General features: G+C 41.3%; 1 protein-coding gene across 2 annotated transcripts in view; it reads left to right on the forward strand.

Annotated features, from left to right (window-relative positions):
- Positions 1–14,680, forward strand: part of dscaml1 (DS cell adhesion molecule like 1) — a 112,505-nt gene that overhangs the window by 23,574 nt on the left and 74,251 nt on the right. The gene's annotated exons all lie outside the window — the stretch shown is intronic.

The raw sequence follows: 14,680 nt of genomic DNA on the forward strand, positions 1-14,680 counted from the left end.
GAGCGTTTGTGTGTGTGTGTGTGTGCATGTGTGTGTGTGTGTGTGTGCGTGTGTGTGTGTGTGTGTGTGTGTGTGTGTGTGTGTGTGTGTGTGTGTGTGTGTGTGTGTGTGTGTGTGTGTGTGTGAGATTATGCCCAGCCGTGTGCAAATTGTCCACGGTGTCCTGTGTTTCATTTCACCATAAGTGATTGGATTTGGATTTGCCTTTATTAGTCTCGCAGTGGAAAAATTTACATTTCACAGCAGCAAAGTGATGAAAGGAATGAAAGTAAAAAAATAAAATACATGAGCTGCTGGAAAGTCAGCCACTCTTGCGGCGCCGTCTTAAAGTCAAAAGAACAAAGAAAAACAACAATAATATGACACGGCAAAAACAATATGACAATACAAAGACACATAGAGTCATTCCTTCTTAAGCACTTTCTGTACCCTCTTTGTTACATGAAGCAGTTGTAGATGAAAGAGGAGAGGATCAAAGCATCTTTTCACCACCAACCAACCAAATGATGAACCAAAAGAAGTGGTCCCCATTAAACGTAAAATATGTGAGTGTGTGTGTGTGTGTGTGTGTGTGTGTGTGTGTGTGTGTGTGTGTGTGTGTGTGTGTGTGTGTGTGTGTGTGTGTGTGTGTGTGTGTGTGAGAGATTAATCCCAGCCGTGTGCAAATGGTCCACGGTGTCCTGTTTCATTTGGAAAGGGTGGTCCCCATGAGTGATGAAACAAAAGAAGCGGTCCCCATTAAATATAAAATATGTGTTTGTGTGTGTGTGTGTGTGTGTGCATGCGACATGTGTCAATAAGTTGTTGTGCATGCTTTCGGCATCGGCCCGTTATCCTTGCTGCCTCATCCTCGCCGCGTATTTGTTTTGTTTGCTTTCTCGCACTGTTATTGCTGGTTTGCTGGTTCGAAAATGTGTGTATGCTCATCAGCTCGGAAGTGTTGACGGATGTGAGGGAACTGTTCAACGGTGTGTGTGTGTGTGTGTGTGTTTGTGTGCGTGTGTGTGTGTGTGTGTGTGTGTGTGTGTGTGTGTGTGTGTGTGTGTGTGTGTGTGTGTGTGTGTGTGTGTGTGTGTGTAACTTATTTATTCGGAACCATCTCCTGCAACTTTAAAACCAATGTGAGTTTAATCTGGTCACCATGGTAACGGGCGCAAACTGGCTGGCGGAATGTGGAAGGTGTGACAATGCATCACTGCTTGATTGATATTAGTGCGTCACTGCAACACACACACACACACACACACACACACACACACACACACACACACACACACACACACACTTTAGTCGTTCGACCCTGTTGAGAAAATACGTCTTTAAATTGTATTGCTTTGTTTGAATTGCACTCTTATGAGGCACACATAATCCTGCCTTGATGATTATAAAGAGTTCGCTAATAGGTAATGCCCGGAACAAGGTCGTGTTGTAAACTGTACCTCATGAGTCCTTATCAGTCCACGATGGCTTTACGGGACATTGCAACTCACCGCTTTGTAATTATTCTCATATTCAATTATTACTAGCGGTGTTATCGTCAACATGTAAATGGGTCTATCAGTAATGTGGTCCATCACTAATGTGGGTTGAGAATGTGCATTGAAATGATCTAGACCACAGGTTCTTAACCTTAAAAGTACTGAACCCAACAAGTTCATGTGAATGTTCACCGAACCCATCATTTTTGAAAAATAAAAATACTATTTTTGTTTTAGGAATTTGAGACATTAACTCAATCACTGCCATTCACAAATGTATTCGGGAATTGAAAAGTGCCATTTCCCAATTCGTTCTCGTTTTGTTTTTTCGTCCTTTGGTGCCGATGAAGCTGGCCATGGCCTGTGACAATGTTTTTTCTTTTCCACAAGGGGGCATCATTTCCCGTTTTTGCAGGTTAGCATTTTGTTCCAGCTTCAGTTGTTGTTGAAGCGCTATATAAACCAATATACGTATATGCAATGCATTGTATTTTGGACAGCCACCCTCATTTAAAGCGCATAACTCCAGAACCATATAATTTAGAAATACTTTTTTTTCTGAAATAGAACTGAGTCTAAGGTTTCTAATGCTGAATTGAATGTTTATGTAGTCCTAAAACTCAATATTCTGTGGGTCCTGGAATTTGAGTGGCAATAAGAAAAAATCTGGCACTGGAGTGGACACATTTTTTTCACATCGTCTGTCAGTGAATGCATTAAAAAACACGTTTATTCAAAACATAAAAAAGTAAATACAATTGCATGGCATAAATATAGGTTTTCAAAAATTACAATACAATACATATTGATTTTATAGTGCTTTAACAACAGCTCAAGCTGGAACAAAGTGCTTAAGATGGACAGCTATCGTGTACAGGAAATAAAGCAATCACAAAGATAGTATAAAGCACCAGGGAATAAAACTAAGATCAAGTCAGAATCATGCTCGAATGCCAAAGAGTACATTTTAGAAGTAAGTACTGTAATAGTATTTAGTTGTATTTTAGAGTAGTAATTTAAAGGACAACCGACGTCACTTTTTTGTTTTTTAACTGACACAAGAAAAACGTTTTATAGCATCTAAAATACCCAAAACACGCAGTATTATATTTTTAGTCAAATGCAAAACACCAATAAAAATGACTTAGTGTCCAAAATCTGCAAAAAATTGAGCTGCGAATTGGGCATTTTCAGAAAGTCCCGCCCCCAGTTCGTGACATCACGCCAAGACGTCTTGCATTGTTGGAGAATCAAAACAATGGCTTTGTATTCGGTGAATATGCTTTCTTGTTACACATCCAGTCAAATACTTCTGAAGAGGAAAGCATGCATGTTTGCAATCGATTAAATAATTTATTTGTGTCATTTTGAGGCAACAAAATGGAGACCTCCTGTGGCCACCTCCGTTTACACAGGCTGATAAATTCCTCATATGGCGCTTGGACGCCCTCTTCTGGCCTTCTGGCGGCTTTTGGGTGCAACACGAGGTCCCCAGACCAAACAAGTACAGCAAAATACATTGACGTGATGGAAGGACCGCTACAATGTGTCTTTTTTACGGTCAAGGGCGGTCCTTTAGTGATGTCACGTACGGACTCGTCACTCAAAAACAAGACTTCCTGAATATTCAGCGTGAGTCTTAAAACGTAAAATATAGCTATATGCGGTGGAATCTTTGTAAAATACTCTCAGTAGAAGTCATTTGAAGCCATTTTACAAATTATGGACACAACTTGTCCGGAGACATCGGTTGTCCATTAAATATATGATGCAGTGTCACTACCTTCTAGCAGTTAGGGGGAGCAACATTCGTTCTCAATCTGTATTTCAAAATCATCACTGGAAGATTCCACGTGCAGGGTATCAACTGATGCTTAATGCAAATGCATTGATTTTCGTTAAGTTATGGACTCTACATTAGCATTGATTTGCTGATGTTGTGGAGAGAGAACTGTGGGTGCGAACAATGCACCAAAGTGTGGCGAGCGTGCACGTGTTTCTGCATGCATTGATCGGGCTTGTTTAATCCACTGCGCACACACACGCATATGCCGCGTGGCCCTGTTCCAGTCTCCATTTTGTGACCACTCTGCAGAGGCCCCGCGTACTCTTCTCTTTCCACTCTTTTCAACTTCAACCTGTCCACTTTTCCATATTGGAGCGGCACTTATGAGACGATAAAGTGACAAAGCATCATCTTTTCCCCTTCCACTACGTCAAACACAAATTTTAACAACCGATAGGCGAGGGAGTGGGAAAAAAATGGCAGAATCGGCAGAAAAGAAAGACAAAGTGGCTCGAAAGCGCGCTATGTGCTAAATTATGCAGGCGGCAAAGTGGGCATAGAATGGAAGGATGATGGACTGTCTGCTGTTTGATGAAGAGACCACGAGGTGAGGTGCGCATATTTTGCATGTATGTGTGCGCACCTTTTACTTTTTTCAGTCCCCAGCTTCCCCCAAGGGATAAAAAAGGCATCTAGGGGCTTGAAAAGGGACTTTGTTCTGTCATTAAAGATGCATCGGACAAGTGCCTAATGCCCACCCCCCATTTGCACCCCTTCCTTCGTTTCCCATCTCTCCTTTCGAGCCTACTGTTTGACCAGGAAGCGTTTCTGTGTGTTTGTTTTTCATATCGGAGCAGTTTGTTCCTCACCTCAGTCACGGAGACGAGGAGAGTCGGGTTGCTGTGGATATTCGTGAAATGGGTGGTTTATTTATTGATGTGTGATTAGGAGATGGGACGTGTGTGTGTGTGTGTGTATGTGTGTGTGTGTGCGAGAACCTGGCAATGACGCATGCTAAGAACGTTATTTATTCAGCACTCGTGTTTGGATGTTTTACAGAGAGAACAGGTGCAGAGCGCGTCTGAGAACGCTCTGTTTGTGTGTGTGTGTGTGTGTGTGCGTGCATTTGTATGTGTGCGTGCGTGTGTCAATGGGAGACATAGACTGCTGTAGCGCCACTGATCAGGCTGCAGTGTGTATTTGTGTTGAAAACATGAGATGTGGCTCCTACAGATGGGTAGGTTAATAGATGGATGAATATGTGCACCCCCAATGAATGGTGTATTTTCAAATGTTTCCCATATACTGTATACGTCGCAAGGAACACCTTCAATGAATGAAAAAAAAGGTTTCCAAACATAATCTCGAAATATATAAAGCAGGGCTGTCAAAGTAATTGTTTGCCGCGGGCCACATTGTAGTTACGGTTTCCTCTCGAGGGCCGTTATGAATTTGGGGAAGCCATTAGAATGTTGAATCCCCTCCACATATTACATATAGAGCGCACAACAAATTAATGAATAACTAGTTTTCAAATCTGAAGTCAAGAAGAATGACTGTTATTGTGGTTTACATCCAAAAATATGAAATTTTGGTTTAGCAAGCATCATTGAATTTCACAAGTTTGATTTGCTTTCACGGGCCGAAAAAAATGATGTGGCAGGCCAGATTTGGCCCGCGGGCCTTGACTTTGACACCTGTGATATAAAGGTTTTGCCAAATACTGTATATCAGTGGTCCCCAACCTTTTTTGCGCCACGGACCGGTTTAATGTCAGTCAATATTTTCACAGACCAGCGGATAAATACAACAAAATAAAATGAAACGACAGGCATGGAAACTGCATATTACGCAGAGTGGCATTGGTACGTGGAAATCATCTGTCGTAATAAATCAAAATTTTAAATAGGACTACTGGTATTGTCTCTTAAATTCAGCCTTTTTTTCTTAGAAGTCGTAGGCTCTTCTTCCGTCTCCTCACTAGGCCTTTTCCACTTCGAAAAGAAACTTTCCAAAGACATTTTTTTTTTTTTACTCATTTTGCTAGCTTACGGTGGGCTAAATTTAGCGGTATGTATCACGTGACCTAGACAGGCGTTTTGACATGCGTCAAGAGTAAGTCATAGATGGATGTAATCTGATAATTTTTCATTTTTCAAAATAAAACATAGTTCGGACTCAGATAATAAATAAAATGGAAATTATGTAAATTATTTATTCTTTCTGCGCGGCCCGGTACCAAATGACCCACGGACCGGTACCGGTCCGCGGCCCGGGAGTTGGGGACCTCTGCTGTATCTAATTATAAGGTGCTATACTAAAGGCTGGTATTTGGGACTTCTTCTACTAGGGGAAATGGAGTTGGTGATGGCTGACAGTAGTTGTGCAAGGCGCAGGGTAATCTTTGAAGAAAATGAAGGCTTTTGGGTGCGCCTTATACACCAGAAAATACGGTATATACAGTTTTTTTTTCCATTTGTTTCCTTGAAAGTGGTGGTGGACCCCAAAAATGCAGGCAGGAGGGAGGAGCAGGGTGTATTTGGCAAATTGTATTAAATAAAGTAAGCAACAACAAAATCTCAAACAACAAAGTCATCAGAACCGATAGGTCCAAAGTGGCAAACAAAACCATGAGTGCAACTATTCTTGTTTTACCCATATAGTCTCTTACAGGGGAGTACGTTGATACAAATAGATGATCGACAGATACAGGTCGACACACAGCAAATATTGAATAAATTAACAGATACACGTGATGGTTGGATAGATAGATAGGTAGGTAGGTAGATAGATGGGAACATTGAAGTTGTCTCTGCAGAGTGAAGTGGTGAAAGTGATGGCGCGACATAAGGGAGAGGAAGTGCGAGAGGGAGGCTGCGCGCGAGGAGAATTTCAATGGCACTCCAATCATGCAGGCAGTCTCGTTAGCCCAGGGAACATTTGCATGTGCTTCGGCGAATTCATTCGGCCTTTCTCAGAGAAGATGGCTCCCTTTCCTCTCTGCTAGTGAGTAATTTATTAGCTGCCAATGGCCAACGTGTGTACGGTTCAGGGTGTGCGGCAGGTGCAAAGGCCACCGAACATCTAAGAGCCTTCTTGTTTGTTACTGACCCCCCTCCCAACACCCATCTTGTTGTTTTATGCTAATTTTTTTTCTGCATGCTCGCTGTTGCTAGCTTCATCGCCGTTATTTTTTTATTCTTTGCCAAGTTCCAAGCCAATGTCGTGGATTACTCATCAGCTACCACGATGCCCTCGCCAACACCCTCTTCCTCGGCCTCACTGCATGCACCACCGCTGCAAGCCCCTCCCTCCCTCCTCTTTCTTCTTAAGCCTTCGGAACTAATTAGAGCAAAAATAAATTGGGAGGGGGCGCTTTGCACAATCAGCTCAATATGCAAATCCATCACTAATGGGGATCATGACTTGCTTAAAAATCACATCACTTTTAAGAAGAAGGTCGAGGGTGAGAGAGCGTTGGGGATATAGGGAGGGGGTTGCCACAGTCGTGTCATGGAGATGACATACAAAATGGAAAATAGAGGACAAATACGGTGTTATTGTAACCATCCGCCCAACAATCTGATGTTACGTGGCTGTGCACAACAAATATGACAATGATGTGTGTGCTCCGCGGCTTTTCGTGCAAGCTAGCGTTTGTCTTGACGATTTTCACCATCGTGTTGGATGCGCAAAGTGCGTGTGACCTTTCCAATGCAGCACTTGTTGGTCAATGTTAACAGGCGCACCTACTTGGAACTAAATGTAGCTTGATCTTAAGGAAATGGTTCTGTAAAAGTCTACACACCCCAAGTTGAAATGGCAGGTGACTGTGATCTAAACAAATGAGGTAAAATGAAAACATTTCTAAATGTTTAACACCACTTGTAACTTCACCATAACCCGGATAAGTTAATATAACAGTCAGATGTTATTTAACCTCCTGAATATGGTTCAAACTACTGAGATAATTTGTTTGCACAAGTGCGCACACCCTCTGTGGATGTGGTTGTCTAAAAATAATTCGGGTTCAATGGGATTCTGCCACCATTTTAACTCATTCATTGCCATTCATTAATTTATTCAGGAATTGAAAATATGACGTAGAGCGCCATTCCCGAATTTCTTCTGGTTTTGTTTTTACTTGTTAGGGTGCCCATAAAGCATTGGCCAAACATCTAGCAATGTTTTTCCCTTCCACAAGGAGGCATTTCCTTTTTTCCATGTTAGTGCTTTGTTTTAGCTGTTGTTAAAGCACTATATAAAGCACTATGTATGTTTTACATTGTATTTTGGATAGCCACCCTCATTTCAAGCCCATATAACTCCAGACCCTTATAATTTCGGAATTAACTCATTTTATCCTGGTGAAAGAAGAGAGTCTAACGTTTCTTACGCTGCATTGAATGTTTATGCAGTCCTAAAACTCAATATTCTGTGGGTCCTGGAATTTGAGTGACAACGACAAAAACCCTGGCACTGGAGTGGACACATTTGCACATGTCTGGCAATGAATTAGTTAAAAGCCACTGACTAACCACACAGACATTTCAGAGGTTCTAATGAGCTTCTCCCAACATTTATTAGCTTTCTACAAGAAGCCGGAAGGTTTTGTTTTTGCACTGACAGGTGTCTGGAACACTTCATAATTCCCTTCACTTTCACTCAGTCACTCGTTGCCGCATAAGAAAAACAAGCCCAAACCATGATTACTCATAAGATTTTAGATGGATAAAATTATGAGGAGAATTAGTTTGTTAAAAATGTACATATTTATTCGGGTTGGTAACATGCAATGGAAGAAACAGCCCTAATGAATCTCAAGTGATCAGCTTTTCAGATAATTTGCAATGAATTTCTCATGCAAACATGGTACACCATGTCTTTCTATGACTATCTGTCCCATATCAACAGGGCAAAATGCTTTATGTATTCTGTTTTATTACCGGAAAAATGCTCTGAATTTGCACTTTTCAACATTGGAATAAGCTATGTTGTTTTGATTACAATGTATTATTTTGTCTCATGACATCTGATAAAATGAGACAATTTCTTCATCATCGAAACAGCCTTTATACCCAATTATAAATACAGTAAAGTCTCGTTATATCGATATCGGATATATTGATAGTCCCGGTTATATCGATACTATTTCTATGCACGCACGGAGAAAATTACATGCAAACAGGGTCTGATATATCGATAGTCCCGGTTATATCGATATTTTTTCGGACTCCCTTGAATATCGATATAACGAGACTTTACTGTATTACCAATATGACAGGTTTGCTCATGTTCTGCTTGCTTATTTGTTTCATGCAAACCTACATTTTTACAGAAGAATGCCGTGCTCTTTATATGTGTTATCGAATGCTACATCTTCACTCGATGGACTTCAGTAATGGGGTCAAGCAAGAGGCTTTAATATACAAGAAAGAAGTTCACCTGCAAACCAATCATTTATTTGCTTGCCCTCAAAGTGCAGTTTATACAAGAGCTGAAGAAAATCAAGCATTTTTGTGCCTTACAGTCATACATATATCTGTGCGCGTTTGAATTTTAGCGAGTTACGGTGGGCAGGGCACAATCTGGAGCTTGAGAGATATCCTGTTCCAACACATCCCCTCTGGAGCGCACTTAATGACCCGTGACCTGAAGATGTGCATGCGAGCGAGGGAGGAATGGGGGAGGAGGAGGCGTGCAGGTAGTAGACGAAGAGGCGCAGAGTGGGAGGTGGGCGACAGATTGGTGAAGAGCCTGGAACTAATGGATGAAAAACCGAAGCGAATACAGCACAATGTACTGCTGATGTGCCTTACCTGATTTGCCTTTCTCTCTCTTTCATTGCCATGTACTCTCAATCTCCCTGCACGTGTGCGTGTGTGTATGTGTGTGCGTGTGTGCGCATGTGTGTGTGTGTGTCCAAATAGACCTGTATGTGTCTTATGGGAGTCCTCATGGCAGCCTATATATCCCTGAGAGCTCATTGATTAGCTATTAATAAAGCACAGAGATGCCATTGCTCACGGGGGATGTCAAAGAGGCCTCTATCTCTTATATATACTGAACACACACACACACACACACACACACACACACACACACACACACACACACACACACACACACACACACACACCACGCGCATGACTGTTAACTGCAAGCAGCTCTAATCTAGTGAAGAGTTTCAGATTCACACAACTGGAGCAAAGTAAAAACAGGAAGGATTTGTTTTCCATTGCAATTTTTGGAAGCAAGCACAATAAATGAGGTCACAACGATTGTTTTTGTCATAGATGGGGAAAGCCAATTGAAAATAATGTAATGAGCATATTAGGCTAGCGGTTGGTGAGAATTAGCAAATTTGGGTCCTTCTAATAATGGATGTGGGTTTCTAATGAACTGTTGATCAGCAAAAAATGCATCTTGTTAGCTTAGCCTTGCTATGTTGCTGTGTTTATGATCTGCCTGTTTCAGTCTGATAGGCGTTATGTCAGAAAAGCTGTAGGACATATTCCCCTTCGAAGTACAACTCATTCACTGTCTTTTGCAAATGTATTCTGGAATTGAAAATAGGACATAGAGCGTCATTCCTGAATTAGTTTTGTTTTTTTCTTGCTTGGGTGCCCATACATTGCTTGCCAGACCTCTGGCAATGTTTTTTCCCTTCCAGTAGGGGGCAGCATTTCCCCTTTTTTCCATGTTAGCGCTTTGTTCCAGCTTCAGCTATAGTTAAAGTGCTATATAAACCAAGATGTATGTATAGCATTGTACTTTGGACCGCCGCCCTCATTTCAAGCTCATATAACTCCAGACCCATATAATTTAGGAAATAACTATTGTTTTTTTTTTGTATGAAAGAAGAGAGTCTAAGGTTTCTTACGCTGCATTGAATGTTTATGTTGTCTCATCTCATCTCATTTTCCGTACCACTTATTCCTCATTAGGGTCGCGGGGTTGCTGGAGCCTATCTCAGCTGTCTTCGGGCACGAGGCGGGGGACACCCTGAATTGGTTGCCAGTCAATCGCAGGGCACATAAAGACATACAACAGTCACTCTCACACTCACACCTAGGAACAATTTGGAGTGGTCAATCTGCCTGCAATGCATGTTTTTTGGAGTGTGGGAGGAAACTGGAGGACCCGGAGAAAACCCACGCGGGTCCAGAGAACATGCAAACTCCACACAGGGAGGCCGGACCGGGACGCGAACCGGCGACCTCTGCACTGTGAAGCCGGTGTGCTAACCACTCGACTACCGGGGCGCCCTGTTTATGTTGTCCTAAAACTCAATATTCTGTGGGTCCTGGAATTGGAGTGACAATGACAAAAACCCCAGCACTGGAGTGGACACATTTTTGCACATCGTCTGGCAGTGAATGAGTTAAACACTGTTTTTCATCTAATCTATATCCTATTTTTGCATTTATTGTACTCTATGTTTTTTATATGCAGGTGATGGCCTGGTCCAGAGGTGCAGAATTTGATTCTCTGGCCTTCCTCTGTGGAGTTTGCATTTCATGTGCTTGCATGGGTTTTCTCCGGGTACTCCTGTTTCCTCCCACATTCGAAAAACATGATTCATCACTATAAATTGCCCTGACATGTGATTGTGAGTGTGAATAGTTTTTCTTTTTTGTCTATTTGGGCCCTGCGATTGGCTGGCAACCAGTTCAGGGTGTTCCGTGCTTACGAGAGGCTCTAACACAGTGCCATTCGTAACATTTACGCTCACAATCACACTTTTGGACAATTTAGAGTGTGCTAAGCAGAGTAATAAAATGGCAACGTTTCTCCATTCTCGAATCGTTTCACACCCCCCGCATCGAATATCGTAACAAATCGTGAATTGATGCACACTCCTGTTAATTATGTTCATTCAAATTTTACGTATTCAGAATATTAGTGGCATTGGTAATTTGTATTGCCAAGCGCTCGCACTAGTGTTGGTCAGAAAACAGCAGCATTCAACATCCAGCCACATAGTCTTGTGAATCCACACTTTTGAAATGTATGGGGACCTCTTGGAGCCATCCAACTTGTATTCCTCCTCCTCTCTGTTCTCTTTCGCTCTCTCGCTCTGTACATTGGTTCTTGCTATTTGGGAAATGCTTTGTTCGTGTGCATATCCAGTGACTTACAATGCCCACGGCAAAGCAAATTTTTCTATTCCTCTCCGCTCTTGCTCTTTCTCACAGGAGACCTTGTTTGAAAATAACGATTTGCGCTTCAGACGTGTCTTGGGACGACAAGTCCATTTTTTCCCTGAAAGGTATACAGTACTCTCTGACTTTTATTGTAGTATTTTTTTTCCATTGTACTTTGTCCTGTTCATGAACTTGGATGTGTATGATGCTATTAGTTTGATGCTTTCGGTTGCTCGTCATAAATATTTTGAAGACAAATTAATACTGATCTTGCATTTGGGAAATCTGTAGCACCCGTATTACATATTCACAACTGCAAGGTCAAAACAATGTGAATAGTCTGCTTTTGGGTGTTTGAATTAGCATATAACTACTTCACTAATTACATTGTGGTTGTTTTGTTGCTTAGTTACCACTGCCATCTGTCTTGGTTGCTTCTGTTTGATAATATCAAAGGGAAATGAAACACAGATAAGACGACATCGTAGTGCACTAACATCATTGACAAAATACAATAAAAACATGGTGTTCCCTTTTTTATTTCACCAGTATTCACATCCAAATGACCTTTGACTAGGAATGTGTGTTTGCTTAACGTGTGTTTGTGAGCTGTGTTTACGCGGGAATGCAACAAACAGCAACTGAGATTTTTATTTTTTGAATGCCAGCTTAGCTGACTAAGGGTCCCAGAAGACAAAAGATGGAGCGGAGAGGAAAGTCGGGTACTGCATCAAGGGAAAAAAGGGTGTGTTTTGAATCTCATCTAAATTTCACTTGAAAATAATTGTAGACTTGATGCATTCTCGCTGTTGTCGAGGTTGTATACACAACACACACACACACTTGGACAAAGCTCTTGTGTACGAGTATGAGCGCTGGCTGTCAACTGAATGCTCGCACTCCAGATCGTTCATCCTTGTCAATGACATTGCTTGCTGCCAAGTAGAAAAACACAATCTATGTTCAATGCAGCCTCTTCACAAGATACTGTAAAAATGTACCTGAGCACCTTTGCTCACTTGAACACCCCCGATCACAACATGAGAGGCACTTCAACACAAAAAATGGCAAACAGAAAAAAAAAAGCATAATGACTCATACGAACCTGATTCACATCGATGCATTCCCTCCCTGTCCTCTATTTTTTCTATGGCTATAGGGAAAGATTACCTTTTGGGCCGATCATAACATTACAATCTATTGACCTTACATAGAACTAAAAACATCAACTCACAATCGAGATATTTAAGCCTCCTGTGGTTTTTGGGTCAAAATGACCCAAGACTGTGTTAAAAATACCCCCAAAACGCACTAAATTATTTTTGTTTTTACTTGAAATTTTATGACTAGAATAGACTGTCCCCAACTATTGAAAAAGTGACATTTTGTTTCTATTCCAATGTCCAATGAAAAGAAAAGTGCAAAGATTGTATTCGGGTCAAAATGACCCGTGAGGCAAATCGAGTTGAAATTAAGGTCATGTTTTTTTTTTACAAACCACAGAATGTTTCAGTGTGTTTGTTGTTTCAAAACAATTAGTTGTGCAAAACTCCATTTATGGAATGGAGGCATTGGATTTATATTAGTCTCGCAGTGGAAAAAAATTACATTTCATTGCAGCAATCTTATGAAAACAACATGAAAGGAAAGAGACAAATACAGGAAAGGCAGCCACTCTCGCAGCAGCCACTAAACCGCGGCACCATCTTTAAAGGACAACCAACGTCTCCGGACAAGTTGTGTCCATAATTTGTAAAATGTCTTCAAATGACTTCTACGGAGCGTATTTTAATAATATTCCACCGCATATAGCTATATTTTACGTTTTAAGACTCGCGCTGAATATTCAGGAAGTCTTGTTTTTGAGTTGGTGACGAGTGCGTACGTGACGTCACGAAAGGAACGCCCCTGACCGAAAAAAAAAGACGCATGTAGCGGTTCTTCCATCACGTCAATGTATTTTGCTGTATTTGTTTGGTCTGGGGACCTCGTGTTTTTATTGGTGTTTTGCATTTGAATAAAAATATCATACTGCGTGTTTTGGGTATTTTAGATGCTATGAAACGTTTTTCTGATGTCAGTTAAGAAACAAAAAAGTGACGTCGGTTGTCCTTTAAGTCAAAAGAACAAAAAAAACTAAATAACTAACGTAAATAACTTTGCTGCTGTGAGACTAATAAAGGCAAAAATCCAATCCAAATAACACATGACAACACAAAGACACAGAGAGTAATTCACTCTTTAGCACTTTCTGTACCCTCTGTGTTACATAAAGCAGTTCTAAATGAAAGAGGAGAGGATCAAAGTGTCCTTTTCACCTGTGGATCACGGAGGTCATAGTGGAATGTGCATGTGTACCATAAGCTAAATGTTGAAAGCAAACACGAAGCTTTAGCATCCATTGATGAAAAGAGATTCTCACAACTCCTGTCCCACGTAAATCCGCTTCAATTCCAAGCCGCTGTTTTTGTGGATTTCAAAGGCTGTGCACTTACATACTGTGCTACATCTGCAATTATTTGAATAGGTTAACCGTTTTCATATTTATGTCTTGTAATGTGTTGTTCTAAATTGTTCATTGGAGGGGAAAAAGAAATTTTAGTCATTTAATTGCCAAAAAAATCAAAATAAAACATCCAAAAATCCTTTTCGCAGAAATGTTTCCTTTGCTACACAAATACAAGTGAGGAGGGAAAACTATATCACATATTGTGGTGCAGCACACGTTTTTTCTTCAAGCAAAATTACAATTTGTCTTGAAAAATTCAATTAAGGTGCTTATTTTTGGGGGGGTTTACTGAAGACGGGTCATTTTGGCCCAGAGGACACGGAGTGTGTACAGGAAATAAGGACAACAGGAGGGTTAAAAGCCTTTCTTCTTTCGCGGGCCACCTCTGTATAATACGATGGGAGAGCTAAAATATAAATAGCAGCTTCCTTTTACACATTTTTATTCAATTGACTCCCTCGTCAACCGCCGCCAGCCTTTGTGACAGTCACCCCATTCCACATTTGCTATCCGTGAGTGTTGCATGTGCGTGTGTGTGTGTGTGTGTGTGTGTGTGTGTGTGTGTGTGTGTGTGTGTGTGTGTGTGTGTGTGTGTGTGTGTGTGTGTGTGTGTGTGTGTGTGTGTGTGTGTGTGTGTGTGTGTGTGTGCGCGTGTGCCGAAACAGTGAGCTCTTCTCTTTTGCAGGCTGACAAGTGAGTGCCTTGTTCATTTTTGTTGAGGGGCAAAACAGACTGGTATTTATTCCGTTGCATCCCCTCC

The sequence above is a fragment of the Hippocampus bargibanti genome, linkage group LG14, assembly GCF_051943395.1.
Source record: "Hippocampus bargibanti isolate YZ-2025 linkage group LG14, ASM5194339v1, whole genome shotgun sequence".
Classification (NCBI taxonomy): Eukaryota; Metazoa; Chordata; class Actinopteri; order Syngnathiformes; family Syngnathidae; genus Hippocampus; species Hippocampus bargibanti.